This window comes from Humulus lupulus, chromosome 1 (assembly GCF_963169125.1).
Source record: "Humulus lupulus chromosome 1, drHumLupu1.1, whole genome shotgun sequence".
In the NCBI taxonomy this organism is placed as follows: Eukaryota; Viridiplantae; Streptophyta; class Magnoliopsida; order Rosales; family Cannabaceae; genus Humulus; species Humulus lupulus.
The window spans coordinates 82,021,191-82,043,486 of NC_084793.1; the positions used below are offsets into that span (position 1 = coordinate 82,021,191).

General features: G+C 38.7%; 1 protein-coding gene across 12 annotated transcripts in view; it reads right to left on the reverse strand.

Annotated features, from left to right (window-relative positions):
* LOC133795133 (hydroxyisourate hydrolase-like) overlaps positions 1–22,296 on the reverse strand; it is a 56,672-nt gene that overhangs the window by 15,018 nt on the left and 19,358 nt on the right. The gene's annotated exons all lie outside the window — the stretch shown is intronic.

Sequence of the window (22,296 nt, forward strand, 5' to 3'; positions counted from 1 at the left end):
TAGTGATTCCCTCTTTACTAATGTAGACAAACACCACACCAAAGATCAATAAGACTTTATCAAGCTTCTAATGATAGGCTAGGGTGAAGGTAGGATAAGGGAGATTGATTTTGGCTCAAATCACCCTAAGCACCTCAATCTTTCTAGGACCTAAATCAATGCACACATTAATTTTCCCAAAGAATACCCCACAACCAAATATAACTATTGCCACTAGCCTTTATTACTAACATACAAAAATAAAAACTAAAATAAACTTTTCTTTTATTTTAAGAGTTACACCCCCAAACTTATTTACAAGCATACTTGATTACTTTTTTTTTCTTTTCTAATTTTTTTTTTCAAAACTTTCCTTTGATGCAAAGGGGTGCACTCTTTAATCCTCTTTATGTTTTTCTTTTTCTTATGTATATATATATATATATATTGCTAGTTTTTTCAAATAATGATAGACAAACTAAATAGAAAGAGCTCAAGAAAAATGAGAATACACTCTACCCCAAACTTAAAATACAACATTGTCCCCAATGGTGAAAATAAGAAAAAGAAGAAAAGGAAAATTCTCACCCAAATGCCTTTATTACACTCAACTCCTCTCAACCCCCCAAAATGCAACAACAAATCGATCCTAGAAAGACAAGGTGCGAAGGGGTAAGGTGGAAGGAGGTTATTATAGCGAGCTAGGCTAAAGAGTGGCTAAGAAAGAAAAGTTTTTATTAAGCTCAACTGGGTGACTAGGGATAAAAAATGCATACAGGTAGGCTTAAAAGGCTCAAACGGTCCAAGAATGGCCTAAATCATGTCATAGGTGTGGTGACGTCTAGGATTTCGCCTCAAGGAAAACCACTGAGTAATTCTAGAAACTTAAGCTCTCACAAGAATCTAGCTCTTGCTAGGGTTTCAAAAATGTTTAATCAATCCATGCACACACTAAATAGAAAAACACTATCATCAATTAATTGCTAGCAACATTCACACACAAAGACTTGTAGTTTAAAACTTAAGTAAGAGAGACATTCAGCTTCAACTTAATTTTATTATGTTGTTTAAGATTTTTCAAGATCATCATCGAGTCCCCTAATTAACACTAAGAAAGACAAAGAATTTTTCTCTCAACAAAATGATGAAAAAATATAACTACAACAAACTAGACAACTACATTAACAAAGTTCCTGACTAGCAACAAAACACAAGGAAAATGACTCAAACGTCGGTGCTCACTGCACAAAATCACCAAATAAACACAACTAACTAAATACAACACAGAGCACCCAGAACACAAAACACAAAACACAAAACTTACTATCAACAGTTGAGACCAAAGTATAACACAAAACGAAATCTGCCAGTAAGAAAGAAATGCACCTAAAACAAAGAATACAAAGAAGCAGACATAAAAAAAATCAAAATGGAGAGTAGAGTTCAAAAATGCTCATTCAATGTTGTGTGAATATGCAAGATCTGCTCAAGGGATGCGTGGTTGGGGTCACGCAGATGTCGCGGCTAGGCACTGCTGGAATTGCGCAGTGGGCTCTCAGAGTTTGTTCATTCAGTGTTTGGATGAGGTGCAACAGATGTCTGGGTACTCATGGAGTTATGGGTCTGGAATTTGGAGGCATGGAGTGTTCGATATGGGCTCATGGCGAAGGCACCTGGGGTTCTTAGGGATGGATGAATCGTGGATTTGGTGCTATGAAATCTTACAGGGAAGGCAGAGCTGGGTTTCTGGTTATTTTTGCAAGGGACGGAGATAGTGTAGCCGGGTTTTGGGTTCGCTCGACTAGGTTTCTCGGAGATGGAGTCTGGTGTTGAGGCTGGGTTCGATGATGAAAGGCTCGCGGGGTCGCAGACGAAGCAGGGGCGAAATTGGTGGGGGCAGCTCCAGGGTTTGGGTGGTCGCAGGGGCTCTCTTGCATTTCTATTTGCAGAAGGGAACAGAGAGTGGTGGTGGTGATGGGAGTGGATATGGCGGCTAGGGTGAGGGAAGAGTGACGAGAAGGAGAGAGAGAGATAGAGAAAGAAGAGGGATATCAAACTGGGGCTATTAATTGTCCTCCTTTTTTTTTATTATTTTTAAATCCTTAAAATAACTCATGATTCCACACTCCAATTACACGATAAATCACCAAGCCCTCTTACTTGCTCTTGTCCCCAGTAAAAAATTTTGCTCTAGCAGGCGGACGTCTGTATTTTTCGAAAATTGCAAACATTTTGCTTCCTATTTTGCTTCAGAAAAATTTCCTCAAAATCATCAGACCCCCAAATTACTTCCAAAACACTATTTTCTTGTTTTTTTTAACACCTGAAACACAAAAACACATAAAACCACTCCAAAAAAAAATTTCACAACAAAATGAAATTAAAAGAACAAAAATTCAAATGAAAATAACTAAAAAACTAATATATTTTTTTCTTTTCATTTTTCAATTTTTTGTTTTTTTCTCTTTCTTTTTTTTTTATTTTATTTTGTATATTATTTTTTTTCATTCTTTTTTCAATGTATTTTAATTCTTTCTAATGATCTTTCAAGCAAACCGAGGTATTGTATCGCTCAACCTCGCTTCCCCAAACTTTGTTCGTTTCCTTGTCACCTTAAATGTTCTCCCTAAATGTTCATCATATAATTCCACCACACCATTGGGATACACTTTGTTCACTAAGAACCCACCATCACACCTTGATTTCATTATAGATTTTAAGAAAAACACTCTATGCCCAACTTCAACTATTTTTTACTGAGGCTTTCTACCATGTTTCTTTTTCTTCAGTAGCTTTTGAGGATGGGATGGTTCTTCTTCCTTACTTTTCCATGGCTCACCACCTTTCTCAATTTCTTCAAAAGGGACCTTTTTCCCCACTCCCTTGCTATGTTTTTCATGCATCTTTTCAATCATCTTGGAGTGGGAAGCACTTATGGCTAAACAAGCTTCAACTTCATTAGGCGAGCGTATAGGATTAAAAACCTTGAATGTTACTTTTTCTTCTTGAGCTCGAATGGTTAGCTCTCCTTTTTCAACATCTATCAAAGTCCTCCCGGTAGCAATAAATGGTCTCTTCAAAATGATTGGAATCTCCCTATCTTCCTCATAGTCAAGAATAATAAAATATGTCGGAAAAATGAACCTATCAACTTGTACTAGGGCGTCTTCAATCTTTCCCTCCGGATGCACCATAGAACGGTCAGCAAATTGCAAAGTCAGTGTAGTTGGCCTTGCTTCTCCAATTCCCAACTTCTTGAAAATGGGCATGGTCATCAAATTAATGCTAGCTCCCAAATCACAAAGAGCTTTACCAACTTCTCGTCCCCCAATAGAAATTGAAATTGTGAAACTGCCTAGATCCTTTATGTTTGGAGGAATTTTATTCTTCAAAATAGCACTACAACCCTCAGTCAAAGCCACCATTTCAAATTCACCAAGCCTCCTCTTCTTTGTCAAAATATCCTTCAAGAACTTCACATAGTTGGGCATCTGTTCCAAAGCTTCCACCAGAGGTATGTTGATGTGGAGTTGCTTCAAAACATCTATATATCTCTGGAATTGGCTATCTTCCTGCTGCTTTTGAAATTGTTGAGGAATGGTGGAGGTGGCTTGCTAATTAGCTTGTCTGATGTATTTTGCTGAGGAATTACTGCAGCATTTTCTTCAGGATCAGCTTTTGACAAATTTGAAATTCCAACACTTTCTGCCTTTTCCACACTACTTTGGATTGAAGTGGGCTCATTTTCGCTCTTAGATTTTTCCTTATTCAACTCCAGATTTTTACCAAAACTCAAAGTGATCACCTTGCAATGCTCCTTGCAATCTCTCCTTACATTTTCAGTATCACTATGCAAGGTGTCTTGTTGTCTATTCCTCAACTCATTGGCTAGCTGCCCCATTTGAATCTCTAGGTTCCTTAAAGATTTTGCTTGACTTTGAATCACTGCATCATTCTTCTCCATATACTCTTTCATCAAATTCTCCAAAAGAGATTGTTTCAGAAACTTGTGGATGAGGAGGTTGAGCTCTTGGTTGTTGTTGAGAAAAACCCAGTGGATAAGTAGGCTTGTTTAGAATGGCCGCACCACTTGAATTAGCCCATTGACCTCCCCAAGAAATGTTTGGATGATTCCTCGAACCCATATTGTAAGAGTTGGAATATGGATTTTTGTGATTGTCATTTTGATTCCCCAAGTAACAAACCAAAGCGGGATTAGAAAGACAACTATCAAATGTGTGCCCTCCTCCACAATAAACACAAGAAACATTCGCTACTTGGCCCATAGGATCTGGTTGTAAGTTACTCCCCATACTCATGGTCTTTAAAAGGTTGGTCATAGATGAAACTTGAGTGGTCAAAGCTGTCAAAGCATCTACTTCATGAATACCCGCTACTATCCTTCTCGTTGAGGCTCTAACATTAGACCATTGGTAATTATTGTTGGAAATTTGCTCCAAAATCTCATATGCTTCATTGTAAGACTTAGAAAGAATATCCCCATTTTTCGAAGCATCCAAAACCATGCTTGTGGAGGCATTGAGACCATTATAAAAAATCTCCATTTGAATACAATGTGGAATACCATGGCACTTCCTCAATAACTCTATCAACCTCTCCCAAGCATCACACACCGACTCATCCTGCAACTGTTGAAAATAAATAATCTCATTATGAAACTTAGCATTTTTCGTTGGAGGAAAGTACTTCATCAAAAATTTCTCAGCTAGCTCATGCCACGTAGTCACTGAATTAGAAGGAAGTGTATTAAGCCAAGCTCTAGCTCTATTCCTTAGAGAAAAAGGAAATAATTTCAACCTCAAGGCCTCTTCAGTAACGTCTTGCAACTTAAAGGAACTCCTTACCTCCAAAAATGAACGAAGATGAAGATGAGGATCATCTGTAGGCAACCCACTAAATTGACCCACAGTCTGCAACATTCGGAACATCACGGGCTTCAACTCGAATTGGGGTGCTTGAATGTCAGGCCTAACGGAAGTAGCAAACTCCTTTATGGATCTTTCTCTATCATTTTCTGTAGCAATCGCATTAGCAATATTCTTAGCACCCTCAACTCCTTCAACCTCTTCAACCATATTAAGGCAATTTTGAGCCCGTTGTTCCCTTGGTCTTCTTCTAAATGTACGTTCAATCTCGAGGTCAATAGGAGCTAGTTCAATGTCTTCTTGCTCATTCATACAATAGATAACCTGAGAAAATACAAGAACAAGCAAACAAGGTTAGAACAAATAATGAAAAATAAATTTCAAAGTAATTGATATTACACAAAATTCTAATTTCAATCCCCGACAACGGCACCAAAAACTTGTTGTAAAAATTTAATTGATTTAAATACGCAAGTGCACGTAATCACACAAGTTATACAATGATAAGTAAATCATCTCCACATGGATTGCAAAATAGAAAAATAGGCAAAACAATTACTAAACAACTTAAAGGTATTAAAAAATTAAACTAGTTGTTTGTAAGCAAAAATAAATATTAAAAAGATAAAAATAATGAAAATAAAACTGAACTAAAAAAATTAATTAGAAAGAAAAAATTGGATTGTAAAATGAAATTGAACTATTAAATCCCCTATGTCAATTATACTGAACAGATTGGGGCAGTAATATCTTAGCAAAACTCCCAGGTTAACAAGATTTCAATAAAAGCTCATAGAACTTTCCCAAATTCTATGATATTAATTCATTCACATAATTAAACATATTATTATGCCAAATCAAATTTAAGAACACAATTTCAAGGTTCAATTCCCAAAAGTTACACATGGCAAATAACACATCCCTATGTTATTCACTAACATAACCTAACTAAGATTATGAACTTGTGTCTTCCAAGTTCTTTCCATTATATTTAACATTTCCAGCATCAAATATAACTAATCATCTTGCCATTGATGACCAAACAACAACAAGAAATCAACTTTGGGCATACTTGAATCAACAAGAGAGATTTTACTAAAATAAAGTGCAAGAAATTACTACACTATGACATAGGGTTCATCAATAATTCAAGCCACAAAAGATTAGTTCATGGCTAATTTAAATAGCATAAATCCAATTTCAATTCTACCCATATGTATCAAAGTAGAGATTAAAATAGAAAATACAAGATAAAATTTAGAAACAAGAAAAGATAGCAAATCAAATTGATGATGAATGTCCTTCTCTTCTTTCTCCTCTTCTTTCCTCTTTTTCCTTCTTGTATCTCTGATTTTCTCTCTTGTCCTCTATATATTTTTCTCAAAAATTGCAGGTCCCTTTTTTTTGCGGTTGGTCCTTCTTCCTTTGTACCTCTAGGTTACCCAATTTATTAGTCTAAGTACAAAATTACCCTATTTCCTTTCACATGTGAGCTTCCTTTCCTTTTCTTCTTTGAAAATTGCTTCCAAATTGACTAATGCCGCATTTACTTGCCACCTTAGCCACTAATCCGAATTTCCCTACAGAGGGCATAATTAGATATATGTGTGATTTATTGATTAAATGCGTGACTATGTGGCATGCATGATACATATGATGGTTTGAATATGTTTATATGCATGTGGACCCGTTCTTGTTTATAAGGGCATATCTGTAATTTTTTCCCGTTAAAGGCGTAAATGTGATTATATGTGTTAAATGATTGAGACAACATTATTATGTGGATACATTTGCGGTATACGGAACGAGGCGATACTAGTGAGTAGATTAGTGGAATAGTCATAGCGGGGTTTAATACCCGACTCGAGGTGAGCCTAGGGGTATTTTGGGAAGCTTAACATATATTTGAGACATATCAGGTAATGGGTAAGTATTTGGTAATTAGTTGGACATGATGGGTTAATTGGGAATTTGTAGGATGATTCGAGGAATTAGCGGGAATTGGGGTTAATGACCATTTTTCCCTTAAGGGCAATTAGGAGGCTGGGTTGTACAAATGGGCATTTTGGTCATTCCAATTAATGAGATATAGTTAGGAGGTGATCAGAACTAGGTAGAATATATCTAAACCTCTCAGCACATTCTCCCCCTCTCATTCACGTACTCTCTCTCTTCCTCTCTTGTGTCTTGAAGCTAAGGGAAATTTGACCAGGAAATTAAGCTTGGATTTGAGCTGGGAGAACCTGGGGGATTAAAGCTAGGATCAGTCAAAGAATTTCTGAGGAGATTAGGCCATCAACTAGGGTAAGATTCTAACTTATAATTGCTGAATTTTTTTGGGTTGGTTTTGTTCAAGGGTGCATGGACTGGTTTCTGAATTTGAGATTTTAGGGAGGATTAAATTAATATATAGTCTATATGTGTTGTTTTTTAAATGATAATAAGAATTCTGGACTTGGTATGAGTTTGGATGTATAATTGGGTTGGATTTTGAGGTTGTAGCTAGGAAAATCCTGAGTAAACCCAAGGATTTCTGGGTTCACGGGGGTGCGCTGCGGCCCGCCTACCCTAGAAGACCCTGGGAGGGCTGCTGACTTATAGACGCGCCGCAACCCTAGGGGGAAAGTCACAACCCACCTCCCCCTAGAAGCATGTGGTTGCACCTCTGACTTGAGGCGAGCCACAACCCTTAGGGCCAGGTTGCGATCCACTTAGGCAGCCAAAGCCTAGGTTGGTTTTTAGGCTCGAGGAGATTTAGGGATTTAAACCTAAGCACTCGGGATGAATTCTACTACTCGGTTTAGTAGAATTCGAGGTCCCGGAGGCTAGTATTTGTTTCCAACACATTTAATTGAATTAGAATTTGATAGTTATCCATTGTTGCTTGTGACTAGAATTACCATTAAGGCTTAGGGCTGAGGATCGTGCTAGGGACCGTTCTTTATCCTACATTCGGTATTTGAGGTAAGAAAACTGCACCCAAGTGGTTGTGAATGGGACTGAGATTCCCTGTAATTGAACTTATGTATTCTGTGAATTATATATCTGATATGTGTGATGTGAAAGTATGGCCTAAGGGTGCCAGGGCTGATGGTAAGCTTACTGAATGCAGCTCGACCTAAGCGAGCTAGAATCAACTAAATAACCAGAGGGCTTGGCCTAAGGGCGCCGACACCTAAATATTTGAAAGTATATGTTTAGCATTGCCTAGATTAATACTTGTATTCTCCTTACTAATTGAACTAATTGGATTGAAGTTTGTTATATGCTCTTGTTGCTGTCCATACTTGTTGATTATGGTTTTCTTGCTGAGCCTTGGCTCACAGGTGCTACGTGGTGTAGGTAAAGGCAAAGGAAAGTTGGACCAACTATGAGTTGGAGAGCTTTGGGGGCGGAGTGTACATCGACAACTACTTGACCGCCATGGCCGAGGGAATTAGAGGAACTAGAGCTCTAAACTGTATTTTTCCATTAGACTGGCTTCTGTTGTATTAACTTTTGAGAGTTATTCCGCCATGTAAACCTTATTTTTGGGATCCCATGTATCAAACCTTTATTTTAATGAAAATCAATCATTTTATGATCAAAATATTTTAACCTTAACTTGTTAGATGACTTTACAAACACATTTATATTCAAACAACCTGAATAGCAGGTCTTGCACTATTTTAAACACACAGTGTAACGGTCTTGGTTACCCTAGGCATTACATAAAGCTTGGCTAGTCCCTTAGCCTTTTATAGTAGAAATGGTATGAGCCTACAGTAAATAAGGAATCAACTACCTGTAAATTCGGGGTACCCATGCAACACCAGAGCAAGCCATTTCTTAACAAATTAAGTACATCCCCCCCCCCCCCCCCCCACTTCCAACACCGCGCCTCGCATACAATTTTTCTCAAAGAAAATGACCGAAGTCCGGATACGGGTTAAAAAATGAAGGTGGAGGAGAAGACAACTCTCTTCATGAAGAGCAATCAGTGTCAAGCAAATCTGGGGCAACAACATGCCTGCCGGTGCGAAGAATAATCAGGTCCGAGGATGCGGCGAGTACAGGTTGTTCCTTGAGTGGTTTTCTGATTGTGGGAATGTTCCGGGGTAGTCTCAGTATAGTCGCCAAGCAGAGGTAGCAATGAGAAGGGGAGGCTACCACTACCCCCGAAGTTCGTCAGAGCCTCTGATCACTCCCAAGGCGCCCCGCTTACTTTCCCCATAGAATGGGGAAGGTAAAGCAGAGAAGGTGAAGACGGTCCACGGGAGTTGGTCTTGACGTGATGACAAGAAACCCGCTGAGAGGGCTTCCTAATGGCTACGGCCGATGCAGATAATTTAGCATAGAATTTCAAATTCCACCTCGTCCCGCTCAATGACTTCCCCAACAAAAGGTGTCAAAGCTGGCAAGAACCCAGAGACAGAAAAGTAACAAACTATGGCAAGCGGACTGCTCCTCACCCATGCCTTGCTCATATATACAAATAAGAGGAAAGGAAAAAGGAAACTTCCTATTCTAAATTAATTTCTAAACTTACACCTAAACATATATATGGTACAACAATATATTCTAAACATAAATATATTCTAAAAATACATGATCTCAAAATATATATCATAAATAGGATATCTCAATACCCCCCCCCCCCCCCTTTCAAGTTGGAGCATGAGGATCATAAATGCCCAACTTGGAAAGCAGAAAATGAAATTGGTGTGTCCCCAAAGGCTTGGTAAAAATGTCCGCGAGCTGAACCATTGTAGGAACATAAGCAGGATGAATAGTATCATCCTAGATAGCATCGCGAACAAAGTGACAATCTTCTTCAACATGCTTTGTTCATTCATGAAAGACTGGATTCTATGCAATATGTAAAGTCGACTGACTATCATAATATAGACCAATAGCAGCATGATGTTGAATCCCCAAGCTTAGAAGAAGACCCTTTAACCATTTCAATTCACAAGTAAGAGAAGCCATAGAGCGATATTCAGCCTTTGCCGAAGACCGTGCCACAGTGGGTTGTTTCTTGGTTTTCCAAGAAATCGGGGAAAGACCAAGAAACACAAGCCAACTCGTGAGAGAGCGACAAGTAAGAGGACAAGCTGCCCAATTGAAATCACACCAACATGTCAAAGAGAGAGAGATATCAGCTCGAAGTAAGATCCTTTGTCCAGGAGAGCCCTTCAAATAACAAACAGCACGCAAGGCGGCTTCCCAATGTTCTTGTCTTGGTTCCTGTAGGAACTGTAATAAAACATTGACAGAGGATGCCAAATCTAGAGGAGTGACCATTAAGTAAATCAAGCGACCAACCAAACGCCGATAAGGTTTCGTATTAGACAAAGGTTCTCCTGAAGCATGAGCAATATGATGGTTTTGCTCAATGGGAAAAGATGCGGGCTTGGCACCCAGAAGACCGGTCTCAAAAATGATATCAAGAGAATACTTTCGTTGATAGAGAAAGATACCATTAGGACTACGTGCCACCTCAATCCCGAGGAAATATTTAAGAACCCCAAGATCTTTCATATGATAGGTTTTAAATACTCACAAAGCAGTAGAATCATTCCTAGAAATAATCAAATCATCAACATACACCAAAACATTGATTTGAAGAGCACCCTTTGTGTAATGTCCAAATTACCTAATAAGGCTTAGAGCCTTGATTAGGGGGCCATGATGGTAAATTATGACAATTTGTGTTTATGTGATATATATGTGTATCATTATATGATTATGTGAATTATATTATAATATGACTTGATATGCATGTTTAGGTGTATTAAATATTTATGTGGGCCCGTTTCTGATTTAAAGGCCAATTTTCGTAATTTGGCCCCTTATGGGTATATTTGGCATATATGTGATATATGTGTGAGACCACATCATTGTGTGGATATATTTGGGTTACTCGGCACGAGGCGATCCTAGGGAGCAAGTTAGTGGGAAAGTCACAACGGGACCAATACTTGACTCAGAGTGAGTCAATGGATATTTTGGGTATTTAGTACATTACCGGGATATTGGGTAATGTGAATGAATATTTGAGTATATATTTGGAGTTAGTAAGAATAGGATGGAGTTCTTGGAATTTTGACTCTCTTACCCTCGAGGACGTTTTTAGGGTACCCCGAGTCTTGGCTTTACTTAAGGTTACTTAAGCTCGAAGTAACCTAAAAGAAACAGAAGCACGTTCAAACTCTCTCTCTCTCTCTCTTTCTCTCTCTCTCTTTCTCTCTCTCTCTCTTCTATTCTTCTTTTTGACGCTCGATAGCACTTTCGAAGGAAACACAAGTTTTAGGGCTCAGATTCAAGCAATGTTATAGTCATAACAATTCTAAGAAAGATTAGAAGCTTGATAGCCAGAGGATTTAGCAAGAAAACAACTTAATCAGAGGTAATTTAAGCTTTGAATTTCTGAGTTTTCGTTTCCTTGAGTTTCTTGAGTTTTCATTTGGATTTTATAATTCAATGAGATTTTGATCAATCAAAAATGCAGGTTTTGTTGCCTGGGAGATTCTAGAGATGTTGTGTGATTGACTTGGGAGTTTGGTGCGGATTTGGGGTGAGTTTTGAGAGGATTTGGATCTGAGAAAGCTGAGTTTGCAAGGTCGCGCCGCATCCTTGTTCGTGGGCGCCGTGGCTCTCATGAACTCAGAAGTTAGAGCGGTTTCCTGAAGCGGGGTTGCGCCACGGCGCCTATTGGGCTACACCGTAGTCTGTGTCCAGAGAATTTTGGCTAAACTCTCTATTTGTGGGGGTGCCACGACCCTAATTAGGGGTGTCGCATCGCAAATAGAGGATTTTGTCCATAAAGTGTTTTGAGTGCAGGAACTCAAACCTCAGGGCTTGGGATCGATCCTACTACCTGGTTTAGTAGGATTCGATGTCTCAGAGGCTAGGACTCAGTCTCAAAGCCTTTGTTTGCTTGTTATTGATGAGATTCTATACTGGGTTATAACTAGGTTATCGCTAGGGGCTCCAGATCAAGATTGTGCTCGAGGGTCGTTCATTCGTAACTCGTGCAGGGACCAAAGGTAAGAAAACTACACCCAGTATGTGATACATGTGATTATGGCTTGGCTCGAATTGTTAAACATGAATATGAATAGGGCATGAACGTCTAAGAATGTGCATGGTTATGCTTGTGTTTGTGATTGTTGATTAAGCATGTTGAATGATTTGTATTTGGATATTTGATATAGCTTGTCTACATTATCTTATTGAAAAATGCTTGACTTATGAGTTAAGGATGGCAGTAGCGCGCTGAGCGCTAGTTAAAAATCATTGACTTATAAGTCAAGGGTGGCAATAGCGCGCTGAGCGCTGGTCATTTTGCTTAGACTAACAAGGAGCGCATCATACGCTTTTCTGAACCAATGGTCGTGGAAAGCTCAGCGCCAGGTATGCTAGGCCAGCTCCAAGGCAGGTTATATAAAGGATAGGGAAATGGGCCCTGGGGTGACTTATTAGTCCCATATCCTAAGGTTGGGCCCCAGACTTGACTTATGAGTCAAGAACAGCATTAGCACGCTGAGTGCTAGTCAAAAAGCATTGACTTATAAGTCAAGGAGGGCAATAGCATTGAGCGCTGGTCAAAAAGCGTTGACTTATAAGTCAAGAACGTTAATAATGTTGAGCGCTAGTCGAAAAGCATTGACTTATAAGTCAAGGGCGGTGCACTAGTTGATATGGTTATGCCTAATCATGAGTGTGACATACGTTTGACTGACCTATTGGTCGTAGAAAACTTAGTGTCAGGTACACTAGGCTATCTCTAAGGCTGGTTATATAAAAAATTGGGCAAAGGGCCTCGGGGTGACTCATTAGTGCCATATCCTAGGGTGCTGAGCCCCTGTATGATTCATTGATCATTTATCTTTGGTTATTGGCCCCATATAACACTGTAGCCATTTATATGAACGGTATGCATGCATGAGTAGGGTTATTACAGTTGGGCATGTTTATTATGATTTGGTAACATGTTATTAACTGCGTATGAGCATGTTTAAGTTTTCTTGCTGAGCATTGGCTCACGGGTGCTATATGGTGCAAGTAAGGGGAAAAGAAAGTTACACCATCCTTGAGTTGGAGAGCTTCGATGACAATGTGTACATATGCGGCTGCTCGACCACCACGGCTGGGGTTTCTCAGAGGAACTAGGGTCAAACCCTATTTTGTCGCTTAGGTCGGCTGATTGTAACTTTTCGATTGTAATTAACCTTTTTAAGTAAAGTTTGGGATCCCATGTATGGAAGTAAATGTTTTTTTTTTTGTGAAACGGATATACCTTTTGACCAAAAAATTTAACCCTAAACCATTAATCATGTTTAGTTACACAGTTATGGCCAAATGACTCATTTAGCGAGTCTAGCACTATTTAAAATATACAATGTAATGGTCCCTGAGTTGTATAGCGTTTCAACTTTGTATCAGAGCATGCCAAGGTTAAGGGTTCCTGAAGACAAGTCGGGCATGTACACTCATCACTAAAGACAAGCTCCACTCAGGGTTTGGTAACTATTTATATGGTTATGTGTTTAACTGCTTAAATAGGATATAAATGTTTTACTTGCATGCCTTATTAGGAAGCATGAGATATTCCGATAGGGCCTGGCCCTTGACTATTGATATGATCATGTGCTTGCCTGCTCGGTTGATATATGAGTGCTTTATCTGCATGCTAGAGTTGAGAGCATGATATTTATGTTGGTAAGAGCATGGCTTATTGATTGATGCATGAATTTTATGGGCATGTAATTTAGCACCATAGTGGTATGTGAATGTGGTGTTGTTTGGTTTTCCTGTGAGAAGGCTTTTGGATGTGCTCATTATGCTTAATGGGTCAAGTTATTGACTGCAGAAAAACTCGGAGGTTATGCACCCAAGGCAGTTGATGGAACCCGTGGTGTTTATATTGAGGCTGGAAATTATAGCTAGGGCCAGAGCCCTTCGCCTGCCCCTCAGAATTGGCAGCGGGTATTTACAGATATGCAAGCAAGATTGCAGAGGAAAGAGGAAGATATCAGGTGTTTAAATAGCAGGTTCTGTCAGGGAACACCTTTTCCTTTGTTATGCCAAGAGAGGCACCAGTTTTGGCTCAGCCTAGGGTTGAGAACAGGTGGGAATTACTATATGAGAGATTTCAGGAATATTACCCTCCAGATTTTGAGGGAGGCCTAGATTCATTCAGAGCTGAACAATGGATAGGCATGATCAGTTTCATCCTCGATAGTATGGGGTGGTAGGTCACGATAGGGTGATTTGTGCTACATATGTGTTACGGGAAGATGCACGGACTTGGTGGGAAGTGGTATCCAGGTACAAGATACAGCTGCGATGAATTGGAAGGAATTTAGGCAGTTGTTTAATGAAAGATATTATTGTGATGTAGTTAAGACTGCAAAGAAAAATGAATTTCTGAACCTGGTTCAAGGAAACACAACAGTAACAGGTTATGTTAACAAATTCGATGGGTTGGCCAAGTTTGCTTCTGGTATGGCACTCACGGATGTGGCTCAGAAAGAGCAATTTCTCTAGGGATTGAATTACAGGATAGCTCAGGGCGTTAGAATCGCCCCAGTTCATGAGATCTCTACCTATGCTCAGGTGGTAGGGAGAGCTCTTGTTGTTGAGAGCACATGAAATGAGATATGGAGGGAGAGTGTCGGAGAGCACGAAGCTCAAGCAGTGATACCTCCGTTTATTGGATCAAGTAGGGGCAGAGGCTCTAGTGATCAGAAAAGAAAAGTTATCAATGTATTCATTACCCCTGGACTAGAAAAGGGATTCTGAAGTGCTCAGATGGGCCATCAGGGCAAGGACGAGGATTGGAAACTCTACCCGGAATGTACTCGGTGCAGGAGGCACAATCGAGGAGAATGTCGAGCAAAGGCATGTTTCATATGTAGGATGGTTGGGCATCTCAAGAGGGATTGATCAGTGTTAAGGAAGGATGAACCAAAGGGGGCGGACAGCTTGACTCCATCTCGAGTGTTCGCTCTGACGCAGTTAGAGGCTGAGGCTGAGGCTGGTCCCTCATTAGTGAAAGGTCAACTTCCTAGCTTTGATTCTTATATTGTGTTGATTGGTTCTGGAGCCATGTTTTCTTTATTTTTTTGCATCTAGTAGAAGTACCGAATTAGTATGTGGATTACAAGGTTATGTTGGGATGAGAATTTGGAACCCTACTAGTAACTTTTAAGAGATGGGTTAGGTTATTGTGGGAAAAGATTCATCAATTGAATTAATTGAGTTGGCTATGATTGACTTTGATATGATCTTGGATATGGATAGGTTAGCCAAGTATGGGGCAATGTTAGATTGTAAGAAAAAGATGGTAACCGTTGAGCCTGAGGGTGAGAAACCCTTTGTATTTGTTGGCACAATGCATGGACCCGTATACTTATGATATCTATACTTAGAGCTAGAGACCTATTGTAAGAGGGATGCATAGGATTCTCAGCTAGTGTGGTGGATACCACTCAGGTCATGCTAGTAGGACCAGGACAGATGTACTGACCCAACTATTTCAAAGACCTTGGATCATTAAATCTACTAGACATAGCTACTATTTTGGGAAACATACATAAGAAAGAACATAACTTTATTTAAAACCCAAAATATTGTATCAAATACAAGATAATATAAAAATATAAAATGCGATAGATATGGTATGGGATCCCATTGTTTATAAAACATAAAACATAAACTTTAATTTAATTTAATTGTTCAAAAACTAAGTGCGGAATTACAAAAGAAACATAATTCAAAAGACTAAATAACGTCATCCTCGATCGACACGCAGTCCATTCATCCTTAACACACAAGCCAAGCTACTAAGAATCCTTCCGCCTTCCATAATCATTTTCCTAAATCAAGCTAAAAATAAAGGAGTGAGCCTAATGCCCAGGAAGGAAAATCTACTAACACATAAATCATAATTCATAAGACTAAATCATAAACATATACTATAAAATATATGACTATAAAAACATATACCATATAGGACTACAATATTAATGGCCATTAACTCATTAACATGGCATGTGATAAACCATCTAGGTCCTCTGTCTACTAATCGAGGTAGGTTAGATCACATGGTAGTATATGATAACACATCTAGGTCCTCTACTAGTCAAGGTATGGTAAATCATAACTCTAAACCATGAAAATGATAAATAATCTTGGGGTTTGCTATCTAAGCAACTATAAGCCCCAAGCGACATAAAAACATTGCGGTTTGCTAGCTAAGCAACGATAAGCCCCAAACACTACAAGACATATTCATACATAAATATACATATCATAACGTAAAACATATAATAACATAAACATAAAAGCACATATAATCTATCCTATTTTCCTTACCAAAAGCCGGGATATTTGGGAACAAGAACAGGATTAGAACACTCCTATATACCAACCATAAGTATCTCTAAAGAATAAAGATGGAAATAAAAATAAACCATCAAGAAGAAACTTACAAAGAAGAAAAGAACCTTAAGTTTTAAGAAACTTAAATACCTAATCAAGAATCATAAACAAGAGTTAGGATCTGAATAAAAGAAAACTAAAGAAAACTATAGAATCATAAAGAACTGAACTTAGGGATAAGAATATCTCGAATGATCTTATGAATTGATCCAAGCCTAAATACCTAAATCACACTATATCTCACTTCTCAAGTGTATAGAAAAGCTTAGAATGATAAAGCTTTAACCCAAAACCCAAGTGTTTCTCTCTATAGTAACACTAGCAACTTGGAGGCTCTGAAGACTACTTGAAGAATGAAGAAAATGACTGAGTACTAGGTCCTATTTATAAATTTCAAGGAGTGAAACTAACCCCTTTTAATTTGAATAAATAAATGAATATAAAATGAAAAAGATTTGAATTTTTGTTCAACAGACACCCAAAACTCGGTCAAAATCGTTCAAAGGCAGGTCCAAGTGGTTAAGGATATTTTTAAATTTAAAAATCCTCAAGATTCAAAAATATACTACCAGGGGCGATATATCGCCTACCCTGGGCGATATATCGGCTCCACCATAATCTCGAGCCCCATTCGTACGTTCGTGCGAAGTCGACGTGTTTTCCGTAGGCCATATATCGACCCCTATAGCTGCGATATATCGGCATACGTTGATATATCAAACACGTATTTGCACTTTTTAAGCACATTTTGAATTGGATAAATAGCTTTGACTGAGTCATAATACGATCCTAACAGTTTTTGGAAGGTTCTAGAGCTTCTAGATCTTCCTTTTATTAAAACTATCCATCAAAAATATTTAATTCCTTAATAATCATGATTATGACAAGTGCCATGCTCTTAATGATTCTATCTAAATCTTAGCTTATAATAAATATATTTCTATGACCAGCAATATTAATCAAACCTTATGTTATGATTAATATTATAAACTATAGGTTAAACTTATAAAATCCATAACTGTTACTATGAGTTTCCAACTAATTCCTAACTTGAACCAAAATCCACAGGATCTATCATACTACAAACTACTGCTATCTACTATTACTATCTAGCTAGCTAAGTAAATATTATGGGACACTACAACAGACTAGATTAGTATGTGAGTTTCTGGATGTGTTTCCAGAGGATCTGCCAATGTTACCTTTGCACAAGGAGATAGAGTTGTGATTAACTTGGTACCAGGGATGGAACCAGTGTCTAGGGCATCGTATTGAACAGCTCCAGTAAAGCTGAAGGAACTAAGGGTTCAGTTACAAGATAAGATGGTATTCTCCAAGATAGATCTTCGATCCAGTTATCACCAGCTAGGGATTAGGGAGGAGGATATATCGAAGACTGCTTTTGTACCAGATATGCGTATTATGAGTTTTTAATTATGTCATTGGGATTGACTAATGCCCCGATGGCACTTATGGATTTGATGAACAAAGTGTTCAAAGATTATCTAAATCGGTTTATGATCATCTTTATCGACGATATTTTGGTATACTCTCAGTCAAAGATTGGCCAAGGCCAAGGAATGCCTCGGAGGTCAGGAGTTTCCTTGGATTGGCAGGGTATTACATGTGTTTTGTGGAATAGTTCTCAAGGATTGCTACCTCGTTGACAGTGTTGACACGCAAAATCAGAAGTTTGCATGGTCACATAAGTGTGAGAACAACTTCCAAGAACAGAAGCAATGATTGAGTACAGCTCTAGTTCTGAATCGTTCTATAGATCAGAACGATTTTATGGTTTATTGTGACATCTCGATATAGGATTTGGGTTGTGTTCTTATGCAAACAGGAAAGGTGATTTCCTATGCATCACGTCATTTAAAGGATATGACCAGAGCTGGAATAGATTTATTGGTGGGCCAGTTGGCCAACATTATGCTTCAGTTTATTCTTTTAGAGAGGATCAAAAGGGAAATAGATGAGTGACCCACATATGAGAAAGATTAGAGGGGATGTCCTAGCTGGAATAGCTAATGACTATACAGTGTTAGGCATGGGTTTATTGAGGTATAAAGATCGGATTTGTCTTCCGATGGACATTGGGATTAGACAGGAGATTCTGAAAGAATCTTATACTACCTCTTATTCTCTACATCCAGGCACTATGAAGATGTACCAGGATCTAAAAGCTTTATATTTGTGGCCTGGGATGAAGAGGGACAAAACTGAGTACGTGACAAAGTGCCTAATTTGTTAGCAGGTCAAGGCATAGTATCAGAAACCAGTGAGGCTATAACAACCTTTCAGTATTCCAGAGTGGAAGTAGGAGGACATCACGATGGATTTCATGGTGGGATTTCCCAGGGTAGTGGACCAACATGATCCATTCTAGGTCATTATGGACCGGTATATGAAGTTAGCTCACTTTTTATCAGTGAAGATGAACAATACAGTTGACCAGTATGTAGATCTCGATGTGAGAAAGATAGTACGCCTCCATGTGACTTCAAGGTCTATCCTATCGGATAGGAACCCTGTCTTTACTTCCAAGTTTTGGGGAACTTTATAGAAGGTGATGAGTACATAGCTGAAGTTCAGTACAGCTTACCATCCTCAGACTGATGGTAAATTAGAGAGGATTATTCAGAAACTATAGGACATGCTGAGAGCATGTGTATTAGACTTTGAAGGGTCTTGGAATGAATATTTGCCTCTAATAGAATTTTCCTATAACGATACCTACCAGTTGACTATTGGAGTGGCACCTTATGAGATGTTGTATGGTAGGAAGTTTAGATCATCCATTCACTGAGATGATATGGGTGATATGGGTTAGGCTAACCAGTAGCATCATATGCTTGTCCAACCCAATGGTGATGGAAAACTCGGCGGCAGGTACGCTAGGCTAGCTCTAAGGCAGGTTGTATAGAGGATAGGGAAATGGGCCTTGGGGTGACTTATTAGTCCCATATCCTAAGGCTGGGCCCTGGAGTTGACTTATAAGTCAAGAACGGCATTAGCACGCTGAGTGTTGGTCAAAAAGCATTGACTTATAAGTCAAGGACGGCAATAGCGTTGAGTGCTGGTTGAAAAGCATTGAATTATAAGTCAAGGATGGAAATATCATTGAGCACTGGTCGAAAAGCATTGACTTATAAGTCAAGGACGACAATAACGTTGAACGTCGGTCGAAAATCATTCACTTATAAGTCAAGGGCGGCGATAGCGCGCTGGGCGCTGGTCGATATGGTTATGCCTAATCATGAGCGTGACATATGCTTGACTAGCCTATTGTTTGTGGAAAACTTAGCGCCAGGTACACTAAGCCAACTCCAAGGCTAATTATATAGAGGATTGGGCAAAAGGCCTCGGGGTGACTCATTAGTGCCATATCCTAGGGTGCTGAGCCCCGGTATGATTCATTGATCATTTATCTTTGGTTATTGGCCCCATATAACACTGTAGCCATTTATATGAATGGTATGCATGCATGAGTAGGGTTATTACAGTTGGGCATGTTTATTATGATTTGGTAACATGTTATTAACTGCTTATGAGCATGTTTAAGTTTTCTTGTTGAGCCTTGGCTCACGGGTTCTATATGGTGCAGGTAAGAGGAAAAGAAAATTGGACCATCCTTAAGTTGGAGAGCTTCAGTGATAATGTGTACATATGCGGCTGCTCGACCACCATGGTCAGGGTTTCTCAGAGGAACTAGGGTCAAACCCTATTTTTCCACTTAGGTCGGGTAATTGTAACTTTTCAATTGTAATTAACATTTTAAATGAAGTTTTGGATCCCATGCATGGACATAAACGTTTTTTATATTTTTTTATTTCTTTTGTGAAACGGTTGTACCTTTTTGACCAAAAAATTTAACCCTAAACCATTAATCACATTTAGTTACGTAGTTATGGCCAAATGACTCGTTTAGCAAGTCTAACACTATTTAAAATACACAGTGTAATGATCCCTGAGTAGTAGGATGTTACACTTTATAAAAGTAAAAAGGGAATAATCAGCATAGGATTGGAGAAAACCATACTCTTTTAAAGCAGTAACAAGTTTGGCAAACCAACACCACACTGCCTGTTTCAAGCCATAGGGTGTCCAAGACATTGATGCCAAAGTTCAAACGAAGATGAAGAGCCATCCACCAAAATTGCCTGCACTGTAGATGGTTGCCGGAAGTAGTGAAGTGTATCTCTTCGTTAACCCGTTCCAATCAGCTTCCTCGTATGACGGTCCTGTATAACACACATATAAGACGTAAGTTGAACAAAATAGTACATGTCATCAATGAGTTGTGTAACCGAAATCAAGTTGAAGTGCAATTTAGGAACATAAAGAACATTTTTAAGAGATAATCCTTCCAAGAGCCTCACACTTCCCTCTTTAGTAGCAATTATTTTTTGGCCATCAAGGAGTCCAACAGGACATACTGCAATATCATGAACATCAAACAAATATGATTCATTCCTTGTCACATGATTAGAAGCACCAATATCGATAATCCAACAATTTTTAGAGAATTCACCATGTAGTCAATCGATAGAGGATTGAATATTACCAAACATTTAAGTTATAGTCTGTCATTGTTCTGCACTTAGATTAGGAAGAGAAACTATAGTGCTTGACGTGCTAGCTATGGCATTAGAAGAATTCTTCTACCCATTAACCAAGGTTCCAACCATAGCGTTACCACCATTTACCACCACCGCACGCACAGTGGCTCCTCTGCCACGACTAGCGACGGGTGAGTCTGTATCACAACCACCACTGCCCTTTCCACGAGTAAAAATGGCTCCTGGAGTGCGAGGTCTATCTCTCCACCATTCTGGAAACCCAAGAAGCTAAAAACAAGTCATAATGTCATGTCTGGATCTATGATAGTGTGAACACATTAGTCCAGACTTGTCAATCTTCTATAGTTTCACTCCGCCACGCCTTTCCGAACAAATAGCCAAACCCACAACTTCCAGTGGAGATTCTCGAGCACTAGTAATTCCATGAACACATTCTTCTTGAGTAATTTGTTGATAGGTACGATCAAGAGAAGGTAAAGGTTCTTGAGACAATAAAGTAGTACATAATTAGGCTTAATAATCAGAATTTAAACCCATAAAAAATTGATGAAAACACTCATTATTTCGTCAGTTTTCTTGTGTCTTGCCCAAATTACATTCACATTTTCCACACTTACATGTAATAATGGGTTCATTATTAGCCAATTCATCCCATAAAACCTTAAGCCTCCCAAAATATGTAGAAACAGGCATGATCTTGGATTGCTCACACTTAGCTAAATCAGTTTTTAGCTGTTGAATTGGGGGCCCATTGACGACATAGAAGTGAGCCTGCAGTTCATCCCACAAAAGTTTAGCATCATCATAAAAAGAGATAGTAGATTTAACCTCATGATCAATAGTATTCATTAGCCATGAACACAAGCATCGAGTGAATGGTAAGACAATCCTTTGTTGTGAAAGGTGCTTTAGGTTCCATAATCGTGCCATCGGCGAAACTGCATTTCCGACGAGATAGTAGAGTAAGACGCATAGACCTTGCCCATCCATCATAATTGTTGTGTCGAAGACGAACCAGAGTGATGAGATCTCCAGGTCTGTCTTGTGAGCCAAGAAAAAAAGGAGATTTATGATCATTTCGAGAAGAAGGTCGAGATGGATTCTTAGTCTTATAGGTGTCGTTAGCCATGCCGGTTGTGTATCTCTGGTACCATGAAGTAATTGTGAATCTCATAATGTTTTAAAATTAATTCCTAAACTTACGCCTAAACATATATATGATACAACAATATATTCTAAAAATACATGATCTCACAATATATGTCATATCTCAATAGTAATGTGTATACTATAAATGAATAAACAAAAATGTTTATATATGACTAATATTAATGAAACAATATTTACCGAAATATTTTTCATTTGTGATGTTTTCTCTTCCACACCAATTGCAGAACTATGAATTACATCAACCGCTGGAA